Below are 13,098 nucleotides of genomic sequence, written 5' to 3'. Positions count from 1 at the left end.
AAAAAAAAAAAAAAAAAAAAAAGAGAGAAAAACTGCAACACACGTAGTTCCCTGAATGGACAGACACCTTGGGCCACAATCCAATTTAGATTAAACCAAGCTTTTAAGCAAAATACTAGCGATACAGCCTTGTTATGGCAAGTAGCCAGTCAAAAGCTGGGGGAGAGGGGAGACAGTTATCATCCTAGTTTAAGCTTAACCTACTTACCTTTAACATTGATTTCAAGATCTTTTTTTGTGTCTGTGTTGTAATACCTATGTTAAAAAAAAAAACTCACCATGCTATTCCCCACAAGAAGGCTTCTCCTTCCTTATTGCCTTAATGCAATAGTACATTACATTATAAACTGTCAGTTTGAACATTTTGTTCTTTCTGCCAGACTGGCTCAAAGTAGTTAAGCATAATTGTTGCCATTAAAGCAAATTTTAAAGTAAATCTCTGTTCTTGTTGATATAGGACACCTGGACTCCAGGGTGACATGCACATAAAAATACTTGTAAAATAAAGAGTAGAAAGATGTATTTAAGGACAAGGCCCTTTAAGACTCTGTTAGGCTTGCACTAATACAGAACAGCAATCAGTTTCATGTATCTAAATGTTGAGACTTCTGGGCTTCTGCTCTCAGTTTGGCCTGGAGCATCTGACCTGCAAAGGCTAAGCATGAAACTCCAGCACGTGCAGGGAGCTATGCCAACAGCAAACAAAAAAGGCCAAGTACTGCAGACTCTATTCCTTTGCTGRAAATCATTCTGGGTCCAGCCTCAGTCTGAGGTGCTGATATAACTGTTTGCAACACAGGCCACGTTTCTGGGACAGACAAGTTTGATAAGCTCCTTCAGCTCCCACAGTTTACTGCAATATCTTGCCAGAGCTATTTGACCTCCTAGTCAGTTCTGTGGTGATCCACCCTTACGGCTGCTGCAGCATATCGATATAAGTAAATGGCTGTCCTCACTCAACTCCTGCTCACTTGCGATTAGCAATAAAAGGCATCGTGCTAACTACTGCAGTCCTCAAAAGCCCTTGATCTGAGCAGCCAGTTTACCCAGGCCAGGCTGCATAAGCCTCAGTTACTCTTGACCTACAGAAAACTACTTCCTCCTCAATTAGCTTTTATCAGAGTGTCCAAGATCCATGCAGACTGTACTGACAAGGCTCAAACATCAGAACAAGCACAACAAGTATTGTAGAATGTGCAAACTTAGGGGCCGGTCTGTTCTTTCAGCTATAATTATCATTATTTGCGTCAGCTGCCACCCAGCTCCCAGTAAACCTTGTTAATAGTTGACACATCTGTGGTGCATAGAAAGGATCCGTCTCTCTAAGAACCTGACATGATGGAGCACTGCAGTGCTGGACCAGAAATTAAAATGCTAGCCAACAGGTGACAAGAGCCATTAGTTATTCCACTCAAATGACAATACACTTGGTGTTTTGCAGAAGACAAGAACTAAAGCAGAGGATTTTAGCACCACCAGGTGATTTAAGGTGTTTCCATTTTATGATGTCCCAGCTGGAGACTGCTTCAAGAACGTAAGTCTCTTTCCAAGGAACCTGGACTTGGAGGTACTCACACTGAATATCCAGAGAGGGATTAGGCATTCCAAAACATTCTGTATTTTAGGAAATAAAGTTTTTCTCTTTTCCAGGGTCCAAGCATAGTTTAAACCACAGAAAACAGCTGTGCCTGGGTAAAACACTCAAAACTCCTCACATTCAAAATAGGGCAAGGTTAGTTTCAACGATGCAAATACACCTCTGGTTTCTTTAAAGGACTCAAAGGTGGAACAGGACAAGTATTCAGCCTGAAACTAACCCAATACATTCCACAGAAGCATCCAATGACCTTCAAATGATGCTAATGTTCAGGCATGCTCACTCCTGCCCAGGGATGAAACAGGATTAAAGACAGTGCCCTCCTTCCAAATCCCAGCAACCATCTACCTGCTTTATAGTATGCAGCTATGCCTGCTCTAATTCCTGTTCAGGGAATAACAACAATAATTTTCAGGAAGTAATAACAGGGATGAATAACTGTGACCTTCTGGCTTTGACCCCATAAACTGCTACACCTGGGAGGAGTTCAGAGCAGCTTCATTCCATGAAGTTTTGCTTCAGTCACACATGCTTCTCTGCAGAACTCGCATTAAGTTGGCTACTCCCTCTGTAAGCTTCTAAGTGTTACTGCAGAAAGTCACATCCAAAATTGCAGGAGCTAATACATACAGCAGACAATAACAGAATCCAGTCTCATGTCCTAGCTGGATGCAAACAATTATCATTTGAACAATATGTGCCTAAGAGCATGGAAAGGTCAGACAAAACTTTAAAATGAAAGCAAATCAAGCAAGGCAGCCTTCCAGGGGAGAGCAAAAGACCTAGTAATAATGCAGGACCCAGCACAGGCACAAAGCGTCCTGGAAGATTTCAGGTGTAAGGATTAGAGACACCTACAATTCAATTCTCCTTCCACCCAGGAAACAAAGCAGAAAGCAGCACTGCTGAGAGGTGTCAGCTGACCAGCTTTGAAGTCTGAGGCTGTCTACCCAAGGACAGGGCACGGTACACCTTGGACAGTAGCGGCACACCATCCTGGCAACACTCAAAAGAAAGCCCTGGCGTTGAAAGGGTACTCCGTTCTTCCCAGTCCATTCATCCTGTTCCCTTGGGCTGGCAGCTGTGGATGAGAGAGCCTGTGCGCATCATTTGTGGCCGCAGCGAAGGGGCTGACGGGGAGACACGCTGGTGAGAATTATGCTGAGATCACAGATTCACTTCACATCCATCATCAAAAAGCTGACACGCYAATTTTTGTCCTTCCTCATCTCTGCTGAATCAAAATTGGCAGCCAGGAGATGGAAGGCTTCTTCATGTCTTGATTCATCTCAAGCCAGTCAGTCACCTCAGTGCCTTTCAAGGAGCCGGACAGTCATTCATACTGTCTCTCCAAAGATCACTTTGGGACTACATCTTCTCAAGTCAGCATAGGCATCTGGGCGAATAATCCAGACAGTCTTTGCTGACCTCCAGTTTCAGTACTAATATAATGTCACATTCTCCTGAAATGCTTTGGTTTTATGATGTTAACAGGTTATCTCCATTTGAGGTCACTAGTAGGAATTAAAATATTTCTTTGCCTGTTAATCTTGTCTCGTACATCAGTATGAATTTGAAGACTCTAGTGGATCTGCTGATGTTCAAAATGTATTTCAGCTACAGTTGACTCAGTTCATGACTAAATCTTTAGATTAATACACCCAAAGATCATGGATTCATATCATCCTTACAGCCCAAAGGAGTCTAAAATAAAAGTGGTTGTCAAGCAAGAGAGTCTATTTATTCACTGCATTAACTGTTCCCAAAATAAAGAATCATTTGCTGATGTGACCCCGAACACAGTCCCAGGAAGTTTGTTCAAGAATCAAAAAATGTGGGTAACTTCTGCCTCTAAAGTACATGCACTCCAAGAAATAAAGTGGGTTATGCAGCCCAAGAATGAACAATTTCTACTATTCACATACACTGTAAGTTTCCCAGTTAACTTCTTAAGTACACTTGGGACAAAAATGCCTATGCACTGAAAAATAAAACTTTGCAATTGAAAGTGTTATTAATGGAAGACTAGAAAATGCCATTGCCTATAGTCTGTTTTCAGGCTATTCACTGATAGCATAGTCATCTCAAACACTGTGTATGGTTACGAYCAACTCAAAAAAATATGGTGAAAGGAAAAAAAAGTCAAGAGAAGACCAATGAAAACTATTTTGGAAAATTACCATACAACAAGAGATTACAGAAATTCGGATTCCAAACAGGACATAAATGAAAGGATATGACAATCAATTATAGCAAAATCAAAACACCAAAAAAGTGAGTTTTATGCTATTTACAGTGGAATAGTAGAAGAAAAGTAAGTGAAACTAAATGTTTATTCTTTAAAATGACAAATAAGTGTTGTTTTTACATCATACATGACTAATTTGCTGACTCAAAGAACTGATCTCTGAAGTATAGATATTTGTAAATGCAATAAGAGGATATAGTTTCACTGCCTAGAATCAGCTGGATCTAAGAGATATTAAATCTTCCTTCTCCATGGCATACTGCTGAGTAGCTGAGACTGAGTATATTATTCCAGGACTTTCCTATCAGGAGCTCTACTCTTCCTTTGGCGACATCTTCGGTCACCGTCAGAAAAGATCACTGACCTGGAAAGGTCACTGAAATGAAATAATGTGAAAGGTCCTGGCACCCATCTCACAAGAAAAACTACAACATGACAGTGAGTACTGCTTCCACGAGAATCCCAAGTAGCCCACTGAGTCACCACAATCACTGCCTCTGCACTTCGGGAATATCTTGAGGGACATTTCCTTGCCTCAAAGTTGACAGTGCAGCTCTTGAGGATGTGCCTACAATGCCCTTGAACCAGTCAGCTTAGGTACAGAGAGGATGCTAGACCAGCAACACGGAGTTTGATACAAGCTGCGAACTTGTCCTGAACACCAGATAAACACCCTGAAAAGGGCCACTCCTGCTAGCACCTGAACTATCTAGGTGAAACCCGTTTTGGATGCGTTCACGCAAGCCACAGGCACTGTGGKGCACCTTTCCAATACTGAGCTAAGACACTCTGAGGGCACTAAAAGTCACGGTCCTCTTGAGCTGATAGATTATGGCAAACAGAGGAGGAAATGTCACAAAGAGACAGCAAGGACATGTCTTTACTCACATCAGGTTTTCAAGCGAGGATGGAAATAACAGGCAAATAAATGCAATAGAAGGCAGCCAACATTTAAAGATCTTCCTAAGCAATCAAGATGTTCTGCAAGATAGCATTTGGCAAGTGGACCAAACAAGCTAAACCTGACAGCATGACAGGTAAGACAGTAGCTTCAGTAAGACAGCAACATGCCATCCTGGAAAAAAAAAAAAAATGAAAGTGCCTCAAAAATGATGTCACTGAACCTCAGAACCTCCACTGCCCTCTGCGACTCAAAGCCAAGAGCTCATTTCAAATTTCAGTAGCTCTGTGCGATTACAACACTCCTGTTATGTGCTGAACCACACACTGTCATGCTAGGCCTTGACTTCTAACACCTGAGTGACCAAGTTCCCATTCAGTAGCTGGGTTGAACGATGCAGCTCTGAAAATCCACAGCTCCTGGTTAATACCTAGAGCCTCTCAGCATACGACCATTCCCCAGTGGTACAGCAAAAACTACTGCTGACATCAGCACAGACAAACTGGCCCAGTTAGCAACTCTTGCCACTAAATGCTCAGAGCTACTAACTGCTAGCCTAGTTGTAGACGTATGTCCATCACTGTCTCATTGCATCTATCACTCCCTTTCCATATGACAATGCACCTTAGGGTTAAGGGGGCAGAGGGAGAATTCTACTCTTCTTGGAGCCGGAAGATGCCCAGTGCCTTTGAAGAGCCCCAGACTGCAGCTGTCATCACTCTGTTGAGGACAAACAGCAAGCTCCTTCAGGCAACCATCTTCATTTTGTCCTGTGTTTGTAGAGCACTTAGCACAAGGGCATCATACCTGGTGCCTGAGCCCTCAGTGTGATCACAGCACACCACAAAACCAATACTGATATGACATAACATTTTGAATAATTACTGATTATTAACTTTGGAAGAAAAAGTGGTTTCTAGAGCTTGAAAAATTTTTAATTTGAGATAAACCATGCTGTTAGCATCTATGCTAATAGAAAGTCATGTTCACAGCTTTCTAGCCACAATAACACAAGTTAGGCTTTGTTTTTCTCCCCATGCTGCACATACATTTCAATACATGTACACAGACTGCTGACTTAAATTCTCCTGTTAATTACTACTAGTTTACAGTAGGGAGTCAAGGGGGTTGCACTGAGGAGAAAAGGGGTAAACTCTATGAAGGAAGTACAGATATAGCTAATCATTTGCCTATCTGAACTTTGAGAGGCAGGTGCGAGGTGTAACTGGCTAAGTTCAATGCTAGCAATCCATTTGCACCACACAGCTGTATGTGCTATGGGAAAATAGTGCTTCTCTTACCAAGAGAAATGCTTTAGAGCTCCTTGCTCAAGAAACAAAAGGAGATTCCGGGCTTCTGTGTACCTGACTAATGACAATGTATCCTTATTGCTTCAGCCAGAGGGAGAAGAGAAAAGGATCTGTGTTTTTTGGTTCAAAATGAGAACACACCAAGGAAAAGACGACAGCAATCTCACCAAGACCCATCCTGGGCCTCTGATGAGCTATCAAGGAGCGTTGTGCCTTCCCTCTGCCTTGACCTCCCCTCCACAAAATTACCTTGCTCAGCTCAACATGAACATGTGCCAGAAGCCAAGCCTTCTTTATCACCCAGGTTACCTTTGGGACCAGGTAAAACTTAAAGAGCTCTGGGAGCTGTTTGGTTCACACTCATTAACTTCTTGTCTCTGGCATTTATAAACCTCAGACTTGGCAGAACAAGGGGCAGCTGGACCTCGGATCTTACCCAGAAGTGGAAGCACAAGAGCTGAACTATTTCACAACTCTTTTTAAACAAGATTCTAGTTTAATTTGCCTGTCTGGCCCAGAACGAGTATAATAATTTTACAACCTGTATGTGAAATTAGGCTGCAAATAAACTAATAATGTGATAATTTAAGTTAAAAAGAAATCACCAACATGTATTCAAAATCCATCTATCATTGCTATTTTAAATTTTCATTTCTCTTTACACAGGTAGGAGAAGAGCTACGATTGCAAACGATTACTTAATTCTACAACTATATATACAGCATTGGGAAGTGTTTTGCGACAGAATTCCAGAGCTGGCTAACATTCCCTGAAATGCCGAAACACCACCAAATAAGATGAAGTCTTCCTGCACTCTACATTCTTTCAAATCTGTTCCCATGGCTGTTGGATAAAAAGTTTCAAAAGTTAAAATGGAGAAGCACTTCAATCATAATTGCCATTATCTGACAAATCTCACCAGAAATCAACTTGTACTAAAAGACTGAAATTTCCAACTGATAGTCAAAAATAACTATTGTTTTAATGAAAAAAAAAAAAAAAAAAAAAAAAAAAAAAAAAAAAAAAAAAAAAAACATTTTTTATTTCTTTTCACCGGAGATGATTAAAAGCATTTTACCCTGGATTATTCAGCTCAGTACGGGCCCCTAATAAAAGGCTTCATTTGCAAAATTGCCATATGACTGAGCGAAACAATGGCTTCTTTATTAATATTTTAAAGGCTCCCGAAGGAAACGCTGTACAGCTAAAATGCCCTCAGTGAAAGGTTCATTGCCATGTTATGCACTTCTGCTGTGTAATGTTTTACAGGCTGTGCTGCCCTGTGAATGGGGAGAGCTAGTTCTCAGCTGGCAGAGGCAGCTTGCATAATGCCAGACGAGTTAATCGGTAACGAGCAATGCAGGAGACCTTTGCTCACCGTGCGACAGGCACGAATTCCACACTAAGCACATTGACGCTTCTGAGAGTTATTCATTGACATGCCTTATTAAATTGCTTGGACTCTACCTTGATGCGCCAAAAAAGATTAGTTTAAGCAGAACCGCATCCCTCTGCTGCCTTCCATCCTAAGCGGTTGTATTATAACCTAAGCCTACAGATGAGCTCGCTGCTGGTGAAGCATATGGCCAGACAGGGGCAGCGAGCAGGAAAGCAAGCAGCAAATACAAAATGCAAGCTGGCCATCAGCAGAGTGCTTCTGTAACAGGACTCTGTGCTTATGGAAATGGCTATGGGGAGCATTTGTTGTCTCCCCCCTTGCAAAAGGAGTGCTTCCACGTCCCCTCCGAATAGCTCACTAGAACCTCCCCCCCACACACACGCACCCCTTGTAAAAGCAAAGGGAGAGGAGGTACAAGGAGTGCTTGTCACTGCGCCACTTGGAAAAGCAGAGCCGAGGATCTCTGGCTTCCAGCAGTTTGAAGACGCACTGCACCAAAAGCCCAGGAGCAGCACAGCTCTTAGCATCCATCACAGCATTTAGTTAATACTGAGTCTAAGGAGAACAATACTGTGCTTTGCATCGCCATAGCACTTGTCTGGACAAAACCTATCTGCTGAACTGGCCCATCCTGTCACCACTCAGCATACGTCATCAGCTCCCTGAGGCTGGATACAGCTAGACAAACTTCCAGTGCCTCTGCTGGGTGAGTATCTGTTCATCAAGCAACTGCAGAAATCTGTACAGCTAAATAATACTAGCTGTTTGCTTAAATGCCTTAGGAAAGCAATCTCACTGATGTGAGGCTGAGCACAGGAAAGAAGAGCTTGCAACAGTAACTTGCACAGCCTGCCAGTCCACAGCCTCACTCTTGAATACCATAGCACATTCGAAATTCAAAGTGATGATAAGGAGAAAAACCATCATGGCAGCTCTCTCAAAGGACAAAAAGAAAAAGGCAAAGCATCCCTCTTCAATAGGTCATCTTTCTGTCTGTGGATGCTACAAATAGTCCAGAGGCAAAGGAAACGCCTAGTAGATGATACTGAAGAAAGTTCAGACTACAGCCGGGCTGGAAAGACCTACAACGCTGAAAACTGTCACACCTCCCTCCAGGATCCCAGTCCCCAGGGGAGAACCTCATGGCACCTCGCAGCTATGTGCAGCACCCTGAGGGGTCACTGGTATGGACGCTGATGGAGACGTAAGACTGAAGAGGAAGCTGGCACACCTTCCACACCCCTGACAACTCCTGGCACAGCAGCCCATCCCATCTTCCGTTTCGTCCACTGCATACCGCACATACAGAGGCCACACATAAGCACACTCCCACAACTGCTGCCATGTTACTGTCCCCGAGAAAAATTAGTCACTTAATAACAACATCTCCCTGGGCAAGAAGGAAAAGGTTATTTCGCCCAGAACTCAAATGATCCTACCCATCCCATAACAAATCCTTCCTGATGCATATCTTAATTATGGCAACATCCTCGCTCTCACACTCTCTCTCTATACATACATATACATATATATATACACATATATATGTACACATGTATGTCTATCAAACATTTTTGAATAACGTGAAGAAGTCTCATGAGATTGACTCTGCCCAAACGTCACAGCATAGGAAGACAAAGCTCATGTGGCCAGCTCAGACACAGCACGTTGCTCCTCAATGGAGAGCTCTTTCAGGTTACCCCAGACATGTGTAGTCTATTGGCATGAGTGTTTTGCAAATGCACTGCTAACAAAAAAAAAAAAATCTTAAGATGTACAGCACAAGGAATGACTTACAGGCAAAGTGTGGCAAACCTCAGAAATGCTGGTTTTGTTACAACTGCAGGTCCAGGATAGCAGATTTAATGGCTGCAGATTATGTGGATTCCTGCACAACCCAAGAGGTGCTCAGCCACTTGAGATCCAACGAACCGAGGTGTGTGTACAGCACCACCTCCTGTGGAAAATTTTACTCGCTGCACTCTTAGTGCACTTCACTGATTGATTTTTAATTTGCTCTCATTTCTTTATAAGGGCATATAAACCAGATTTAGCCACAATACCTTATACTTAGTGTTTCAATTAAAACCAATCTAGGAATGGCTAATTTCAGATGCAACTTGTTTTGTCTAGAGAATTCTTATTCATTAGATCCAAAGATTTGTAAGCATCTGTTTCAACAAGATACTGATCAGAAATGATCCTCAGGTCCACGATGTTGAGTTGAGAGAGAGATTTGTCTTTCACTGTGTGTACGTGAAAGACTCAAAACTGTCACTAGGCTGTTAAATAGAGCACTCCTTTGGCATATAAAACATGCATGTTGCAATCCTTGCTGTACATGACTCACAAGGGATGTGAACCCAAATGAGTGATGTAACCACTTTGTTGGTCCAAATAGCACCTGCTTTACGTAAAATAGAAAAGAGTCTGACAAGAGGTAGGAATGACACCTACTTTTGATATGGGAGACAAATGCAAACCTTTGAATGACGGTCCCAGGCAGTGACACTGGTTGGTCAGAAATTGCTGTTTTATCTTTCACCTGTGAAACTCCACTATCTGATAAATACTCCATCTCTCTCATAATCCATTCTCTACCTCTTTTTTTTTCTCCTTTCACCATTCAAATGAGAAATCAATGGCAAAGCTGAGAAAACAGACTATTCTGAGCCATTCATCTGTGTTGTTACTTCTAAAAATATATTTTACATGGATATAGGACACACAAATCTATGAAGTGTCTGACCCAACCAGTCAGAGAGCTTATCCAAGAGGTTTCAGGGCAATATTCTTCCTTCTCCCTTATCATTAAACTAGAAAAAAAAGAACCAGTTACAGTTTTACATCTGATTTTTCTATCTGTCCAGTGCGTTTTAGGCTCAATTGCATCTCACCTCCTGTCTCTTGAGCCAAAGTGAGTTATTCATTAACTCTGATAGGCTTTAGTCACTACCTAAAACGTGAAGTAGTTTGTAGTATAAAGACAGGAGTTCAGGGTCAAACTGGTCGAAGCAAGTGCCTGTGGTTTCAGGGTCAAACTGGTCGAAGCAAGTGCTAGTGTTTTTTTTTTTTTTTTTTTTTTTTTTTGTAATTAAAAATGAACTTCTCTTTTTTTTCCAGGTCCATGGAAGAGAGAACCAGCAGACAACATTGAAAAATTACTGCACTGCATTAATTAAACTTACTATTCTAAAACTAGGTGTGTAAGATGACCCTTACTTGGTTAGCCCCTGAGCTTTGTGAAACTTCTCCTTCCCTCAAGTACTCCATGATTTGTGAGAGTAAGGTCACAACCTTCCCCTTTCTACCGATCTTCAACCAAGTCTGAACCACTGAAATCACCTGCAGTTTGGCTATTAACTTCAGGGACCTCTCTCTTGAATCCTTTAAGATGTCAAGGACATTGCTCCATGAATAGACAATCATATAGCAGTTTCCCTTATAAACACTTCTCAAATTCATTTTGATTAGATCTTAAAAGGTAGGTGATGGAAACTGCAGAAAGAAGGGCRCAGCAATCTTGAAGTACAAAGCTCCTAACTTAACTGAGTCCTTAGAAAAGCACTCTTCTACACACAAACACTCCTCTGCTGTATTTAAACAGTCCTGCATATTTAAGATCCATGACAGGACACTAGGCTAATGAGATACCTCCCCTTTCCATCTTCATTTGGTTCTGGAAGATCCACCTGAAGAAAGGAGAGTAACTGCTAGGCATGAATTCYTTTTCTTTGAAGATTTAAAAGGGATTGCTCATCTTTGCCTGGTAAACTTAGCAGACTAAATTTCTCTCTGAAACTTCAGTTAATGAAGGTATAGCAGGGATCTATTTACTCCAGATTCCTCCAGACTCAGCTGTCCTACAATGATAAAGCTTTTATAGGAACAGTTGTATTTCAGGAACAAGGACATCTCCTACCAGTACACGGATATAGCAAATATGGTGCTAACTCTGTACTGAAAAAAGCAAGTTCCACTGCTGCCTGTTGATGGGAGGCCACCACAGGTCTGTCAAGGTCTTTCTCCTCAGTGAAAAGCACCTTATCTAATTCCAAATTCACCTCCTCTGAAGTCGAGGGTCACTGCTCTCTTAAACTCAGTGTATTAAAATATTCAGTTATCCATTAAAGATTGAAAATACTACAATTCACTGAAGGATGTATTTCCTAAAAACCTTAGCTTGGCTCAATGTCTTTGGCTAAAGTTTCCTCCTCTGGCTCTCTCACAAGGTGCACACTCTGCTCTAGTCCAGCATGTACAGTGTGGATACAGTTATCGGCAGGGAGGAGGAGAGGGTCTGCTTTCTGTTTGCCAGCAAATGAGACCTCTGCCACTGCTGTTCTCACAGGAAAACTCACGGAGGAAAAAATCTTTCCCAGAGATGGTCTCTGCATGCATTATATCATTTCTGTTTCATCAGTTGCAACAAGCTATTGTACTTGAGCAAATCCAGGTGTTTTCTTATTTCGCTTACCTGAGTTTTCAGGTAACTACCTTTCTTTAAAAAGGTTTAAAAGTTTGCCAAGAAATCAGAATAAAACATTCACTGCTTTACTACACTAATTGAATAACTGGTGTCCTTTACAATTGCTGGTTTAGCCTAGACCGCTACAGGAAAAACAATAGACAAATGAAAAGTCACATTTTGTGTAACAATTATGCCTATGGTAGAAATCATTTAGATTAAAAAAAAAAAGACTTAAAATGATCAGTCTGACATGGGAACAGCAAAGTGTGTACTCACATACCAGAACACAACCAAAAAATAAGCTTATGAATTAGCTGTGGGATTCACAGGACATGAACTCATGTAATAAAGATGTTGGGGAAAAAACTCTAGTCTTAATATTTGCTTTGGAGAAGCAATTCAACTGCTTTGTCACACTCACTTCATTCACAATAACTAAACTCAATTTAAACAACCAGTTAAAGGAGGTTACAGCTGCTTCACACCACCAGGCAGCATAAAGGATACTCACTGTACCAGTGGATGCAAGAGATGCACAATTCTACTGAAATGCTCTGTGGGGCAACTTTTTCCTTGGGGTTTATGCCTTTTTTTCTACCATCATCTAAAAGCTGTGGAGAGCTATTTTAGGTACATGGTTACAAATAGCTACTTAGTAGTTTAACTCCAGTCCTTATGGGCAGCAACTAGAAATTGTCAGCTTTCAATGAGAACTTGGAAATGGTTTTAAGGTTGTAACTTGGTTGATATTAGCTGTAATTCTCAGTTTTAAATTCCAGTAGTCTACTCTTTAAATTAGATGCAATTTCCTTTAACCCACAGATCTAATTTAACTAATTTAACTTACATCTAATTTAACTTCACAAAGGCAGATGATGATAAGAGTTAGCTCTTCCTCTCCCCTTAACAAAAACACAATTTGGCAGTATAGAATGCATCCAACTTAGAAAAACTCTTCCTGCTCCATCATTCTGATATAGTCTGACAGCAAAATACTCACAAAATACATATAGACAGTACAACAGAACCTTAGCATGCACTGGAAAATCATCTTCATTAATGCAGAGATCTATTCAAGATACGTTGGCATGCTACTTTACCCCGTCACGCAGTGCAGGCATGGGATTAAGCAAGCGAGTTTGTCCTGGGCTTCACAGTGAGTACTTCTGTCT

At 41.4% G+C, this 13,098-nt stretch overlaps 1 protein-coding gene across 1 annotated transcript in view; it reads right to left on the bottom strand.

Moving 5' to 3' along the window:
- NME7 (NME/NM23 family member 7) overlaps positions 1-13,098 on the bottom strand; it is a 94,370-nt gene that overhangs the window by 1,955 nt on the left and 79,317 nt on the right. The window lies entirely within an intron of this gene.

The sequence above is a fragment of the Rhea americana genome, unplaced genomic scaffold, assembly GCF_003343005.1.
Source record: "Rhea americana isolate MKP2758 unplaced genomic scaffold, rheAme1 scaffold_177, whole genome shotgun sequence".
In the NCBI taxonomy this organism is placed as follows: domain Eukaryota; kingdom Metazoa; phylum Chordata; class Aves; order Rheiformes; family Rheidae; genus Rhea; species Rhea americana.
The sequence above is the reverse complement of the archived record's forward strand: the minus strand, read 5'-3'. Positions and strand labels throughout refer to the sequence as shown.